Source organism: Stegodyphus dumicola, chromosome X2 (assembly GCF_044657685.1).
Source record: "Stegodyphus dumicola isolate Sdum_Otavi_A_Nest chromosome X2, ASM4465768v1".
In the NCBI taxonomy this organism is placed as follows: Eukaryota; Metazoa; Arthropoda; class Arachnida; order Araneae; family Eresidae; genus Stegodyphus; species Stegodyphus dumicola.
Window position 1 is genome coordinate 16,707,255 of NC_140781.1, and position 15,870 is coordinate 16,723,124.

The window sequence follows — 15,870 nt, forward strand, 5'->3', positions numbered from 1 at the left end:
TTTGTGAGTTTTACTGATGATTATAGCAAGTTGCCAAAAATTTATTGTATCAAATCTAAGGATCAATTCTCCGATTGCTTAATTGAATATGTATATGAAGTTCAAAATTTAACAGGGAAGATAATCAAAGAACTAAAAAGTGATAGCGGTAGTGAATATATGAATAGCAAGATATACAAATTTGCAAGAGGAAAAGGTATCAAGATAAAGTCAACGCCCACCATATGTACACAAATTAAATGGTACTGCTGAGTGTTACAATAGAACTATAATGGATATGGCAAGATTTCTTTTAGCTGAAGCAAAAGTTGACAGACATTACTGGCCTGAAGTGATTAACGCTACTGTTTATTTGAAAAAGAGGACATTAACAAATACTGTTGTAAAGAAGACACCATATGAAATGTTTTTTAATAGGAAACCATCTGCAAATGAATTCAAATTATATGGAAGTAGAGTGTATGTAAGAATACCAGAAGAAAAGAGAAAATCAAAGTGGGATAAAAGGCTGAATTTGTAATTTTACTTGGATATACAGAAGTTGGATATAAAGTTTTGATGAATAGCAGAATAATAGTTGCCAGGCATGTTGACATCATTGAAGAAGAGATAATGTGTGTAGGTTGTGATGATGAAGATAAGAAAGATGATACAAATAAGAAGAATGAACCTCAAGAAATGTCATATGAAATGAGTAATGATAACTCCAAGGACAGTGTGATAAATGAAGATGAAACAAAAAGTGGAATGAGATCAAGAAGGCAAATCAAACCACCAGTTTGATTTGATGAAGAATTTGGGTACTACTGTGTTAGTGCACATTTTTGCGATGCTACAGTTCCAGGTAACTTTGAGGAGGCAACAACATGCAGTGAGGCTGGACACTGGAAAGAGGCACTGGACAGTGAAATGAACAGTCTTGTCAAAAACGACACTTTAACACTAGTGACTAATCCTGAAGATAAAGCAATTCTACATGTGAAATACGTATTCAAAAGAAAACCAGGTAATGTTTTTAAAGCTAGCTCAATACTGTCCTTTTCTACCAAATGAGGATACTTACTCCCCTGTCATTAACATGCAAACCTTAAAATTGTTACTTTCATATTCTTGTTTAATAATTTAAATATTCATCAAATGGATGTTGAGACTGCTTTTTTAAATGGTTATGTTGTATGAGGTTTATTTTAAACAGCCACAAGGCTATAATGATCATTCTAATAGAGTGTATAAATTAAAGGAAGCACTATATGGGTTGAAAGAAAGCTCTCATGCTTGGTATGAGTGTTTTAATGAGTATATTGAGAATCTAGGTTTTCGTAGAAGTAAATATGATTATTGTCTTTATATACAATCTGAAAATGATGTATTTGTATGTATTCTTTTATTTCTTGATGATTTGTTGATATGTTGCAAAGATACTCAGGTAATTAATGATATTAACCCGTAACAGGGAAGGTGAAAAAGTTGAACATAACAGGGGATGTGCGGTCTGAAAGACCGCGCATTCTAATAAATTTTTTTAAATCGCCTAATTAAAATATCATCATGATATTTCACTTAAATGTTCTTTGAACATTTTACTCTGAAAAGAAAATATGTTTTTACACTTTAAAGTGAAATTAAATTTTTCCCAGAAAATTTCCCCATAGCCTTAAATTTTTCGATGAAAATCATATGCTGCACTAAATTCTATAAAACTAAAAATAAGAATGCATCTATTTTGAATTAACTATTTTATCTATATTATTTAATAAAGCAAAATTTAACCGGAGAAAATTGCATGTAGCACAATACAGAAATATTTTGACAGTACCTGAAATATCAGTATCTCACTGATTTTCTGATAGTAAACAATTCAGTTTTCGTCTTCTTTAGCACATTCATTGCATAACTTTAGCTTGCATTCCAAACAAACAGGGTCTTGGCAAGATAAACATAAATATGCTGTCTTTCTTTTCTTGCTTGGGGGGCACAAACGACATGTTTTCCTTGATTTTAATTTTGCTTCTTTTGTGCACTACTCCACATCCTTAGACTCAGCTTCTTTTCCTAAAATCCGCTTTATCATCAGGCGCAATTCTCGATTTATTCTTGGATTTTTCACTCTCGTGTGTAGTAGTGGTTGGACTAATTCTCTCGCTAATTCTTTCAAAAACACCATTCTGGTCACAACAGGGTTTTGGTTATAACCTTGGTGCAAAATGTATGCGTTTACTATACTTATATCTACTAACCGGTAGAAAAGAGCCATAGGCCAACGTGTTGTTCTCCTACTACAGGAATGGACAGAACATTTTTCATCTAAAGCATCAACACCACCTTTGGTTCTGTTATAAAAAGAATTATTTCAGGTTTCTGTGTTTCCGAGTCTGTTTCTATCGAATGATGCAATGATGACATCAAAACCACTGCTCGTCTTTTCTTTGGAACAAATGAAATCAAGGATATGTCCTTAGTAAATCCATACAATGTTGAATTCTCTTTTCTTGACTTACGTGGAAGAAAATCTTTCGGAATTTCTTTTTTATTTTTTTTAACAGTTCCAACATATGTCAGTCCATTTTTCAACAATTCTGTGGTAAGTTCTATGGAAGAAAACCAATTGTCTGCTGTTACATTCCTGTTCGTATTAAAAATTGGTTTGCTCAAACGCAGAACAGCTTGACTTGGTTTGCTGAATTTTTTCCAACTCTCTTCTACGCTAATTCCATCAGAGTCTTTTCCACAATAAAGATATGCATTGTAAGCATAATTATTCTGGGCATCAGTCAAACACATAATTTTTAATCCATATTTCACAGGCTTTTGGGGCATATACATTTTCAAGCGACACTTTCCTCTGAATCCAACAAGCATTTCATCAATGCAGATGCAAGTGCCTAATGTGTACGCTTTCTGGGAGTTATAAATGAATAAATTCATCACTTCAGAAATAAGTGCTGCCGGATCAGATTTCTTTCGTTTTTTCCTATCATCTGGGTTATCAAATCGCAAATTTGAAAGTAAAAATTTAAAACGTTTCATTGACATAACTGCACGAAAAATATCGCCGCTAGTTCCATCCATGGCAAATAAACATTCAATATCTTCATGATTGGACTTGATTGGAAAAGAGATCTCAGTTCATCAACACAGGTGTAGTCAATTTCACCTTTAATTGGACCACATATATCTTATTTTTCTTTCAATTTTTAGATTTGTCCATTTCACAATTATGCTTAAAAGTTCGTCAGTAAAAAGTAGTTACTATACATTTTTGGGATCTGAATTATAAATTTTTCCGTAAGGTTTTGTCCAGGAAGTCTTACGATATTGTGAGCTGGGCTTCTAACTTTTTGATTTGGTTCAACGGATGACCATTTGAACCGATTTTTTCCATAGTAGTATTTTACGGAATTAGTTGTTTCTAGATCAGAGAAATCATTGCTGTCTGCAGAAAATTCAGAGTCTGTTGAGTGGGCACTTTTGCAGAAATTTTCTTCAAAGTCATCTTCACTAAAATCACTTCCATTTTCGTCTAGAATTTTTTTCAGTTCTTCTGCATAACGCGGATCAGAAGGATAAATGAATCTCCGCGGACCTAACTTCAGAGCCATGTGTTTACTACTGCCGAAAATTGTAACACTGAGAGGGAGGTGAGGTCTCACAGACCGCTCTAGAAGAATTTCAACAGATACACTTGCCAAAGCATTCCGATAAGAGGGGGTCAGAAAGAAGGTCACGAAACGTGAAGCTAGGGGAAGAATTCATTCAATTGGACAAAGTATGCAATAGGGGTGATGAGAGGAACATGTGGCGTGGTCCGTCAGACCGCACGTCCCCTGTTACGGGTTAAGGAACAACTATATAACAAATTTAAAATGAAATATTTAAATAAAGTAAAAAGCTACATTGGAATCAATATTGAATAAGATAATGAGAAAAGTAATATCTTAACATTGAGTCAGAAAAATTATATTTAATCTTTAGCTAAACTGTATGGTACTGAAAATTCAAAGCTTTATGGAGATAAATCTTACCACACCAATACACCAATGGAGATAAATCTTAAACTAAGCCAATCTAATTTAAATCAAAATGTTAAATATTGAAATCTAATAGCAGCACTCTTGTATATTAGTCATGTTACTACTAGACCAGACATATCTTTCAGTGTAAATTATTTAAGTAGATTTCAAAATTGTTATGATGAGAGACATTTCAAATATGCTTTAAGAGTTTTAAAGTATTTGTACTTAACAAAACACCTAAAATTAACTTATAGTAAAAATCTTAAAACTGATATTATGAATTGTTATGTTGATGCTAGTTAAGCAGGTTATACTGTTGGCAGAAAGTCAACTACTGGGTTTGTTACTGAATTATTTGGTAATCCAATTTATTGGAAATCCAAAAAGCAAAATTGCGTGACAAAATCTTCCACTTTTGCTGAATATATTGCTCTGTCTGAGGCTGTGACAGAAATCAATTTCTTAAAAAATGTTGTGAATGATGTTTTTGCTGCTATAACTCACCCCATTAAAATTTATGAAGATAATTCAGGAGCTTTGGACATTGCTAATTATGGGAACTTCACTAAAAATTCAAAACACATAGAAATCCAATATCATTATGTACACGAAAATGTTCAAAATGGAATAACTGAAATTGTAAAGATTGATTCAGAATCAAATATTGCAGATATCTGTACTAAGTCATTAGGAAAGATTAAATTTATGAAATTCAGATTTTCAAACAGAGATCAGACAAAGGTTTGAAATTGAAATAACTTTTGTATACTGTTTATTTAAATATTTTTGTTCATGTTGAAATGGATTTTGGTAATGTCCTTATGTAAACCAAATTGTATTTAATTTTGATTTTTAACATTTAAGTTAATGAAAGAATTTTTTTTTTTTTTTTTGAAATAATTTGTGTTAAGAGCTGAATGTTATTGTATATATCTATGATTAATTGTAATTGGTAAAGATGAAAAGGTTGCTTACATATATATATGTTTATTTGTAATTAGTAAATATAAATGTAAGGAGGTATGTTAATTTGGTACTTTATCTTTACCATGTTGGCAACACCACACTTCCTCACTGCGTACGAGCTTTGGATGTTGTTAGTATAATGTTGTGCACATGTTGTTAAGTTTCAATTTTAAAAAAATGTAAAAAGAAGATATGTTTCTTAATTTTTGACTTGCTTCTTAATATATCAGTTTATTTAACAACCTTATTTAGAAATTTCTGTGTCTTCGGTGTATTGCACACAAAATTCCTTAACAGCATCCAAAAACTATTTAAAATTATCTGAACTAGAATCTGTATACTGCCGTAGCCACATAAACTCACAAAAGTAAAAATTGAAAATATCCTCCATACTGCTGGACTATCGGTGGCATTTCTTTCGAAAATCCCTTTTATTGCACCCCACATACTTTCCATAGTGTTGATATGAGCTCCGGTTTCCAGATCCTTAAATTGTGCTGCTTAATTTACTGAGGTTAACGAAGCCATTTAAATTTTCATTTACAAACCAGTCGACGAATGTTTTCTTTCCCATTTGTTCCAAACTGTACAGAAATTTCATGTTAATCGTACCACCAGCAGGCATTTTACCAACGTAAAGCACAAAATAAGCAACATACTTCCTAACTAATGTCCAACACATGATTGAGACCTCCGAAGTATTTTCTCAACAATCAAAATCACTGCAATCACGCACTAGAAACAAACATGTCATAATAGGGTTTCCATAACACTCAACGTAAAATACTCAGGCTACCATAAATGAAACAAATTGGCGATAATCCAAGACACACCCTAAAATATAGACTACCCCATATTATTATATTGCAAAGTTTTAATACAACTTAAATACTGACTGCTATACACATATAATTGCTACCCTTTTAGGCTAATGTCCTACATGTAATACCTACAAAGATTTAGCCTATTATAATGACGTAGCTAGGGTGGGGCAAGGGGGGACATCTTTCCTCGGACGCAGCAACCAAGGGGCACCAAATTGATGCTACAAATTTTGGAATGAAATGTTTTCCATTCTTGGAACACAGAAAGGGGCGCAAAATCTTTAGTTGTCCCGGGGTGCTTAAAACCTTAGCTATGCCTCTGGCATATTGGATGATATTTTCTAGTCTCATTCTTTGATAACACTACTTAACTTCAGTGCATTTGTAAATGGACTAATGTTACAAATATATTATACTAAAATATTATTAATATGTAATGAAAAACTGATACAATTTAAATTACAATTTTTTAATATTTGCTACTTCAATGGAAATGACTGGAGCATATTATTTATGACATCTGAATCAATACAGTCAAAAGTCGTTAATCTGGACTCATTGGGACTTCGGCGATTCCGGATTATAGATCATCAGTTTAAATCTCGTAAGATGGCATGCAGAAATTCTAAAATTAAAAATATGAAACCGTAATTTATGAAATAAAGAACAATTATGATCTAAAGGGTATCAAAATTTACAAAAAAAAAGCTTAATATTTATTTGTTTACTTTATTAAACATTTCTTTCAATGTAAGTTGTTTAAGTTGCTTTATTTTTTTGTGCTAATACTTTCTCTCTAATTCAATAAATAGACATAATTTCTTGTTCAGTTACTGTTCAAGTCCCGTAATTGCTGTGCCGAGAATACCGACTAACTTGTCAATCGAAATTTTTTCGTTTTCACTAACCTCTCTGTCACCTTCTTCAAGTCTTTATCCATTTTTTGCAGCAATTCCACTTTTTGTTTGATGGACATCGAAACATACTTTCGTTTTGTAGATCCTTTGGGAGCTCCAGCATCGGAAATTCTATTTGACATAATCGAAAGTTCAAGTTTACTTTTATAAAATTGCTCTTACAGTCTGCAAAAAATAATGAGCCGGATCCAATTCGAAGATTAAGGAACAACGCAATTATCAACATTAACTGAAATAGATAATTAGATAATTTTAGCTTATACCCTCCGTTATACATAAAACACGCACACGAAAACGTATTCTGCACTTGCACACACGCATATACGCAGTCGTAAAGGTCTTACACGCACGCGTAAACGCCTATGCGCATGTGTCAATGCGCCGCAGGCACAGAAAGTTTTTAGTTTAGAGGTCCGGATTATGGGTGTCCGAATTAACGACTTTTGACTGTATTACATGGTGCAGAATTTTAGCTGCATATGTTATATATTAAGAAACATTAGATATTTTGGCAAAAATACATTTAAGGGTGCCCCTTAGTGAAAATTCACGATTGGCCAGCGAGGAACAATTTCCAGATGGCCGCTACACAAAACCAAAATAACAAGTCAAAGAATTGCACAAACTCAATCTCCATGTACACATCAATCTATTTTCACTTAAAAAAAAAAATCAGAGAATTGCACAAACTCGGCATTGTGCACTCCCACGTACACATCACTTAAAAAATTAATTATTTTCACTTTAAAAAAGTCAGGAGAATGATGACATCATACAATGTTACTCATCATCAAAACTGAACAAAGTTACTCATCACCCAAACTGAACAAAATTTGTAGCTAATCGAAGTTTAATAGACTGCATTTTAAATCACACAATGAAATAACATAAAAAAGGAAATACACATTATTACATATACACACTTCAAAAAGGAAATATCAACTTACCATATTTAGAAATTTCTGTGTCTTCAGTCTGTGGCACACAAAATTCCTTAACAGCATTCAAAAACTTTCTAAAATTATCTCAACTAGACTATGCATACTGCTGTCACCACATAAATTCAAAAAATAAGACTTAAAACAAAATCCTCTGTAGTGCATGATCCTTTCTTGCGACAAACCCATTCAAAGCCATCTGAACGATCTTTATGTTCGACCATACGCATTTCCTTCCTACAAACAGGACACTATAATGACTACTACATAAACCTTCATTTACACAGCAGGTCAATTAATGCTTTTTCTCCCTTTTGTTCCAAATTGTACAGAAACTTCACATTAATCTCATCATATACAGCCACTTTACAATGTAGAGCACAAAATAAGCAACGTACTTCCTAACTGACATCTAACACAGAAATAAGCCCTTACAAATATTTTCCCATCAGTCAAATTCATCACAATCATGCAACCAATCACATCATAACAGGGTTTCCAGAACATTCAGCTACTCAGGTTACCATAAGTAAAACAACAACTTGGCAATAATCCAAGAGGCACCCTAAAATACAGACTAACTGATATTTTTTTCTACGTTTACATATCTATTTAGATACGGCTGATGGCAGATGCAGTGCAATTGATGGGACCACAAAGAATTCTTAGAATTTAGAGAAGCATCGAACAGAAAAATTTAGGGATAAAAATGTTTTTAGAATTTCAAAAAGGCACTAGACATCAGAATTCAGGGACTGCAGAATTCTTAGACTTAAGGAAGGCACCAAGCAGTGGAATTTAGTACTTGTAGAGGTTGACTAGGCAGTAAAATGCTAAGTAACAGCCTTGATTTGAACCATGAATGACACCCTCACAATATAGTGGTTAGCAAACATAGACTGATTACTAAGCCATTAGTTTCAGATTTAAATCCGGACTTGGTACAGATGTTAGCGATTGTAGTACCTTTACTTAAAATTTGTTGTTCTGAAAAATATTTCTAAGAGGTCGGTAGTAGGGAGAAAAAGCATAGGAGACTCTCAGATAATCCAATCCAGCATATGAAATTTACAGCTGCAAATAAATTTTAATAATATATATTTAATAATAAAATTCCATAGTCAAGAATACACTTAAAATTCTAACTGTATGTTCTTTTCATTTTTAATGGCGACGTTCTCTTATTTGAAAGTACGTGGAATTAAATCCACAGCACCGTAGTCAAGTTGTTTTTCCCGCCTTTTCTACACGTACAGTTATAGAATGTTCTGGAAATATTTAAAACGAACTGGATTGGCTGACGAGGCTGACGTCATTTCTTGGAAGCTCCGCCTTTCCAGAGGCTATTTTATTTAAATATTTATATATTTTCCAGAGGCCAGGACTCACAATAGAATATCGGGGGCTTTTTCTTAAATGTCACGATGCAGTAAACTTAATACAAAAAGTTATTAGTAATTCTTTTTATTTACTCCGGATATCTGATTTTGTAACTGCTATTTCTCCTGAATAATAATAAATGGATCCTTTTTTTTTTTTTTTTTAAACTTATCGTCTGATAATTTAAGCTCCGACTAAAGCTGGTACATCACATATATATAGTGTAATGTCAATCTTCCATGCCAAGTTCACATATTGCTATAAAACTTTTAATGACTTGCTAAAACATCACTAAGTCAAAATGCAACAGTTCTAAAACACATAAAAAGTAACCACAAATCAGAAAAATAGAAAAAAACTATACATAGCTTTCTCAAAGAATAAATTAAAGATATTAATTCATATGTAAAGTTAGTTTTAGTTTAAGTGCCTTTTATATCATAGCACATTAATTTAATGATAAAAACCATGGTTACAAAATCAAAATATTATCATAGTTACAATTATATGAAAAAAAGAATTCTTAACCTCATGCTCCCATGTAATATGGAACTATACATAAAATTATAAAAGAACAATAAAAATTATGTAATGCATCTGAAGTTTCCTACTTAAAATTATATTTATCATTTTCATATCACTACTAACCTGAAACTTCCTCTTAATTCTGGAATACATGATTTATATACTGTTGACAGTTATGTACCATGCACATAATGGCCATGTTTACCAGAATGAAATATCTATAACAGATTATACTTGGCCCTTACAGTCTATCTTCATGAGAATGTACTTGTACTAAACTTAACCACATGAATGAAGTTTAAGTATACATGTGTGCCGTTTTAAGTTAAAAATAAAACTGTACATGCACAGGTAAAGGTATCATGTGCATGTATGAGTATAGGTAACGTGTACCATGTACAATTTCAAATATTCTATTGTGTTTGCAAGAACATAAATCAACAAACAAATTCAAAATGAATACGAATATCTCACTCTGTGCACTGTATTATAAATTTTCAACTGCATGTCACATAATAAACATATTCAATACCTAGGTTGTTAACAAGATGGCACCACTGTACATATATAGCTCCATAAACATTTTGATTACTAGAGTATGCTTATGAATGTTATTTCAATATTCCCGTAAAATACATGCATTCAGAAAAAACATCCTTGCATGTATCCATAATGAATAATTCCATGCACAAGATTATCTTTGAAAGACTAACACTGAACAGGAAAAGAAAATAAATAAAAAAAGGCTCCTTGCAACTGCTTAACAAAAAATGCTAGAGAATCTATTGAAAGAAAAATAAATAGTAAATCATGATTCTAGATGTAAAAACATAAATACAAAAATTAAACACAGGAAATCAGTAAGATGAAAGACAAGAGTACAAAGTAACACAGTTACATCAGAAAAATGACACACAGATTGACACAACCCAAGAAATTTACTAAACATAAGTTCAATGGCATGAAGGCGTTCATACTGTGGTGGTTACACACATAAGTTATCATGAATATGTCATCCTCTAGGATTCGATAATGTTACCAATGGAAAAGTGCACAGTTCTTATAATTAGATCTTTGTTTTATAGAATGATTTCAAATAGCCCTCACACACTCTGCCTTTCACTAAACTAAAGTAAAGTAAACCTTACCTGAATTTCTTGAAAAGTTAGTCATTCATTTAAAACTAATATTAAAAACTTTCCGAAATAATCGTAAGACTTACAGTTAAGTGAATAATCTTATTAAAAAGAAAGGCCTAGTCTTACACTATCAAACATCACAGCAAGATAACATCGACAAGACAAACCTCAGTATATAAATTTATGTAATATTTAGTAAGATATTTGATCAGAAAATGCATAACTCGAGCAAATTCCCTGTCTCTAAACTAAATGGTGGGGGAAGAGGAAAAAAAAAATACAACACATGCATATCAACAGCATGAATAAATGCTGCTAACCCTAAAAATGGTTACAAGCCTGAATACCTAGGTATTATTTTTATTCACACATTTGTCTGTATTTTAAGAGCTCCTCAGCAAGATAGAATTTGAAGGACAAGTAGTACACAGTTATCTTTCACGTTAAATTTATAAATATCATGAAATACATACCATTCTCTTATCACTTAGCGAAACACATGTAAATGCTGCCCTCTGGCGACAGGTACTGAAAATAAACCTGAAAAAAGTTTGGTGTTATACTCTACTGACGGCAGATGGCAGCAGTGTTCTTATGAATACAAGTACTTTTTGTCATAAATATGGTTTTAAGACAAATTGTTTTTATTACTGCATACTGCAGGAGAAAAGACCGAAATATAAAAACCTACATATACATAAATTTCTGGCCGCAAAAATTATATTTATGTTTACTAGCTGAATAAATCAACAAATTCAAGTACGTGCATGGCAAATTTTTTTGAATGGATTATCAATTAAAAATAAACATAAACCAGCAAATATCATTTTAAAGGGACAAAAATAAAAGATAAGAACTTTTAAAAGGGAAGAATAATGGGCGAAGAGGGGCAAAATTAAAAAAGTTAAAATGCAATCTGAACACATATTTAAAACTGTTTTACTTAGAAAGCTTAAAATAATGATTATAAATATTAATAGAAATAGTTTTTACGTTAAGAATGGCAGGCATAATAATGATACACACCCAACAAACGCGTATTTTTTTACTAATAATCCACTACACAATTATAGCGATTGTCATTTTCAGTTAGAACATGATCTTCAGTGATTATCTTCCATAGTTCTCCTTTCCATGCAATCTTTTTCAGAGTCTTCTAGTAGACAGCTAGTCTATGAGAAATTTGTTTTTATCACAACACATTTACTTAACATGGAAACATACTTAACATAACTCGTCACTTACGGCTGTTAATTCGGTAATAGTAAGTAAAGATGAAAATATAGAAAACATATTTAAAGCTAGTGTTTAAATTAACTCTCAATTTATTAATCTCTTCCAGACACAGCAATTATCAGTTTTTACGATAACTTAATATTCTAGCCAGAGCACAGCGGAGCTCTAAGATGAGCTCCGGAGATTCATTTTATGATACGGAACCACAATTTCAGTAGGAAATTCTTTTAATCTCGTAACATTTTATTTTAGTAATAAATAAGATCTGGAAATTGATACTAACTTCTTAATACATTCCTCTTTTCCTGGGGAAAGAAAAAACCCACTGATTGAAATTGAGGTGTTAACGAAGGAGAAATCTTCCCCAACATAACAAACCTTGAACTCCATGAAGCGAAATAAATTTACGAGAGCTTGTTTTGGGAACAGATGATTTCTTGTGGTTCATCATGGTCCTGTCACAGTATCCGTTTTGATTCGGTATGGGTAGCTTCAGTCATTGGCATGCACCGCACTGTTGATTAGGGCAATTGTCTTTTATGTTCCTAAATGCACACACTAGACAATTAGCTTAACATAGTGCAATGCTTACCATAGCGATAAACTACTCGGAATACTTCCAATATTATCGTTTTCTTACAGAGAATGGCATTTCAAACTGACGCGGACAAATAAAGGTGACAAAAATGGTCACTGATACAGAATCTTACATGTATTTTCAGTTTACAGATAGATTAAACCTTTGATTTTGGGAGGCTTTCCTCCCTGACACACATTCTTCTTTACAGCTAATAGTTATATGAGCAGAGGTTCTTCGTCAGAGAAAATATATTTGACCTTTCCCTCTTTGTAGTCTTACTCACGCTTCACCATTTAAATTGAAATGGTCACTGATACATAATCTTACATGTATTTTCAGTTTACAGATTAACCCTTTGATTTGGGGAGGCTTTCCTCCCCGACACACATTCTTCTTGACAGCTAATAGTTATATGAGCAGAGGTTCTTCGTCAGAGAAAATATATTTGACCTTTCCCTCTTTGTAGTCTTACTCACGCTTCACCATTTAAATTGAAATGGTCACTGATACAGAATCTTACATGTATTTTCAGTTTACAGATTAACCCTTTGATTTGGGGAGGCTTTCCTCCCCGACACACATTCTTCTTGACAGCTAATAGTTATATGAGCAGAGGTTCTTCGTCAGAGAAAATATATTTGACCTTTCCCTCTTTGTAGTCTTACTCACGCTTCACCATTTAAATTGAAATGGTCACTGATACAGAATCTTACATGTATTTTCAGTTTACAGATTAACCCTTTGATTTGGGGAGGCTTTCCTCCCTGACACACATTCTTCTTGACAGCTAATAGTTATATGAGCAGAGGTTCTTCGTCAGAGAAAATATATTTGACCTTTCTCTCTTTGTAGTCTTACTCACGCTTCACCATTTAAATTGAAATGGCCCCTGATACAGAATCTTACATGTATTTTCAGTTTACAGATTAACCCTTTGATTTGGGGAGGCTTTCCTCCCCGACACACATTCTTCGTGACAGCTAATAGTTATATGAGCAGAGGTTCTTCGTCAGAGAAAATATATTTGACCTTTCTCTCTTTGTAGTCTTACTCACGCTTCACCATTTAAATTGAAATGGCCCCTGATACAGAATATTACATGTATTTTCAGTTTACAGATTAACCCTTTGATTTGGGGAGGCTTTCCTCCCCGACACACATTCTTCTTGACAGCTAATAGTTATATGAGCAGAGGTTCTTCGTCAGAGAAAATTTATTTGACTTTTCTCTCTTTGTATTCTTGCTCACGCTTCACCGTTTAAATTTTGTTCCGCATTCTTATACTGTTTCAAGTTACTTTTTTACACGTTCTTAGTGGTGCTTTAACCTTTTATATATTTCATTGGTGAGCTAGAAGTTTATGTTGTATCATCTCTTGAAATAGTATATTAAGCTATGTAGTAGCGGGTTAAATTTAGCGGAAGAACTTCAGACGCTTGCTTTTCATAGCTCTCAAGAGAAATTGCAACTCCAGCTGAAGCCCTGAGTCAGGTGATATCGGGTATTTTAATTTTATTACTTAACTACTTGTCATTAATTTATTTATTTGCGATAATATTTTCCGACGGCTCTTCATAGGGCTCAAGAAATTAATCCCGGTTATAAGCAAATTGTTACAGCCTAAGATCTCTATAACATTTCTCAGATTTTCTGAAGCTTTGCAACTGTTTTTCTGTAATTACCTTCTTTTTTGCTTACTGTCGTCAAATTATTGTAAATTTTCCATGCATCGAATTCAATTTTATTTCAGCGCCTTTAAACGCAGAATCTCCCAATCATAGTCTAATTTAAGAATCAAGGAACGGAACCTTATTAATTTTGGTACCACTAATTATGTAGACCTTCGTTTCGGGGGAACGAAACTCTATCCGTTTTATCCACCGTCTTCACAAAGACATTTTTCAATGCCTGCATTTATATGAAGAATTAGCTAGTAACAGAGTCGTAGCTAGGGTTTTCAGCGCCGAGGGACAACTGAAGATTTCGCGCCCCCTACTGCTGGCCAAGGATGGAAAACATTTAATTCTAAAATGTCGTAACATCAGTTTGGCGCCCCTTGGATTCTGCGCCCCTTGCCCCCCTCTAGCTACGCCCCTGGCTAGTAATCTTTCTGGGTACTCGGAAAATACATTTTCAATTCCTGGAAATAATGTATACCTTTTAGGTTAAAACTTTTTTATATAAAATTTCTATTTTTGTTTCGATTTTCCCACTCGTACAAAAAGGCAATAGTAAAGATTATCCTTAAACTGCGCGTGTATTAGAGGTGGCAACATGCAGCGCAGATGCAAAATCAAGAACAAAATGATTCTTAAACTATGGTCAACGGATCACTGGAGGGTCCAAGAGGGAGTTTTAAAACTAAATTAACTCTCTCGTTATTAAATTTTATTATGAAAAATATAATTAAAATATTATACAAATTAATCGCTAATGATCCGGTAATATGAATATCATATGAAAAGGGTTCTTTAGCTCCTAAAGCTTAAAAATTACTGGCATATAACTTTTCCTCTCCTAAAACTTAACTATGCATAGACCGCAATTTACCATATAAAGTATTTTTTCCTTTCTTCAAGCCTTCGTGATGTAATTGTTAGCACACTAGGCGCGTATTCGAAAGGTAAAGGTTAGAGTCCCCGTGAGGGCACTGCACATTTTTCACTTCTCTTGCTTCAATAAATAAATAAATAACCTAATGTCTCCACAGTGGCGCCCGAACAAAAAAAAAAAAAAAAGTGACGGATGATGATTCTTCACCATCAGAGTTTGGCGATTGGATCTCCTAATCACCAGTCGCCTTTTTAAAGGGGCCCACCAGCGGCTGAGCGGTAAAGTGGCTGAACACTGGTAGTTCGGTCCGAGGTTCGAATCCCGCGAACGGGCTGGCTGCATGGACGTTTTCGTGGTTTTCCCCATGTGTAACGTGTATACGAGCCAGTTTCCCTTAGAAAGTCCTCCACGAAGGCATCCTTCCCTTTAGGCAGATAGCCCTCGTGTGCTTTGCCATAATTAAATAATCCAATCCAATCCTTTTAAAAGGGGAAGCATATATGGTAGTTTCTCTCTCCTTTCTGCATGCCTTCGTGGTGTAATGGTTAGCATATTCAGCGCGTATTCGAGAGGTCCAGGTTCGAGTCCCGGCAAGGGCATTGCTCATTTTTCCTGTTTCCTGCATCAAAATAACCTAATGTCTCTACAACGACAAAAGCCTTACTGCTATCAGAAATGTTAGTACATAAGATATACTTTACATTGTTCATTTCACTCGAATGTGAGCTAGAAGAAGACATATAAGACAGCCAAGGGAAAGAAACATTTAGGATATATTGTATAGCAGTCACTGATATCA

At 33.4% G+C, this 15,870-nt stretch overlaps 1 long non-coding RNA gene across 11 annotated transcripts in view; it reads right to left on the reverse strand.

The window, feature by feature from the left end:
- The window catches only part of LOC118184937 (uncharacterized), a 57,655-nt gene that overhangs the window by 15,075 nt on the left and 26,710 nt on the right, over window positions 1-15,870 (reverse strand). For 6 of the 11 annotated variants that reach the window (XR_015039160.1, XR_015039156.1, XR_015039158.1 and 3 more), the window contains one exon: window positions 11,176-11,242. This is a non-coding gene — a long non-coding RNA (uncharacterized LOC118184937). Of the gene's footprint in view, window positions 1-11,175; window positions 11,243-11,728; window positions 11,875-15,870 lie in introns of all 11 variants that reach the window. The other 5 variants (XR_015039162.1, XR_015039163.1, XR_015039164.1 and 2 more) reach the window with 1 other exon arrangement.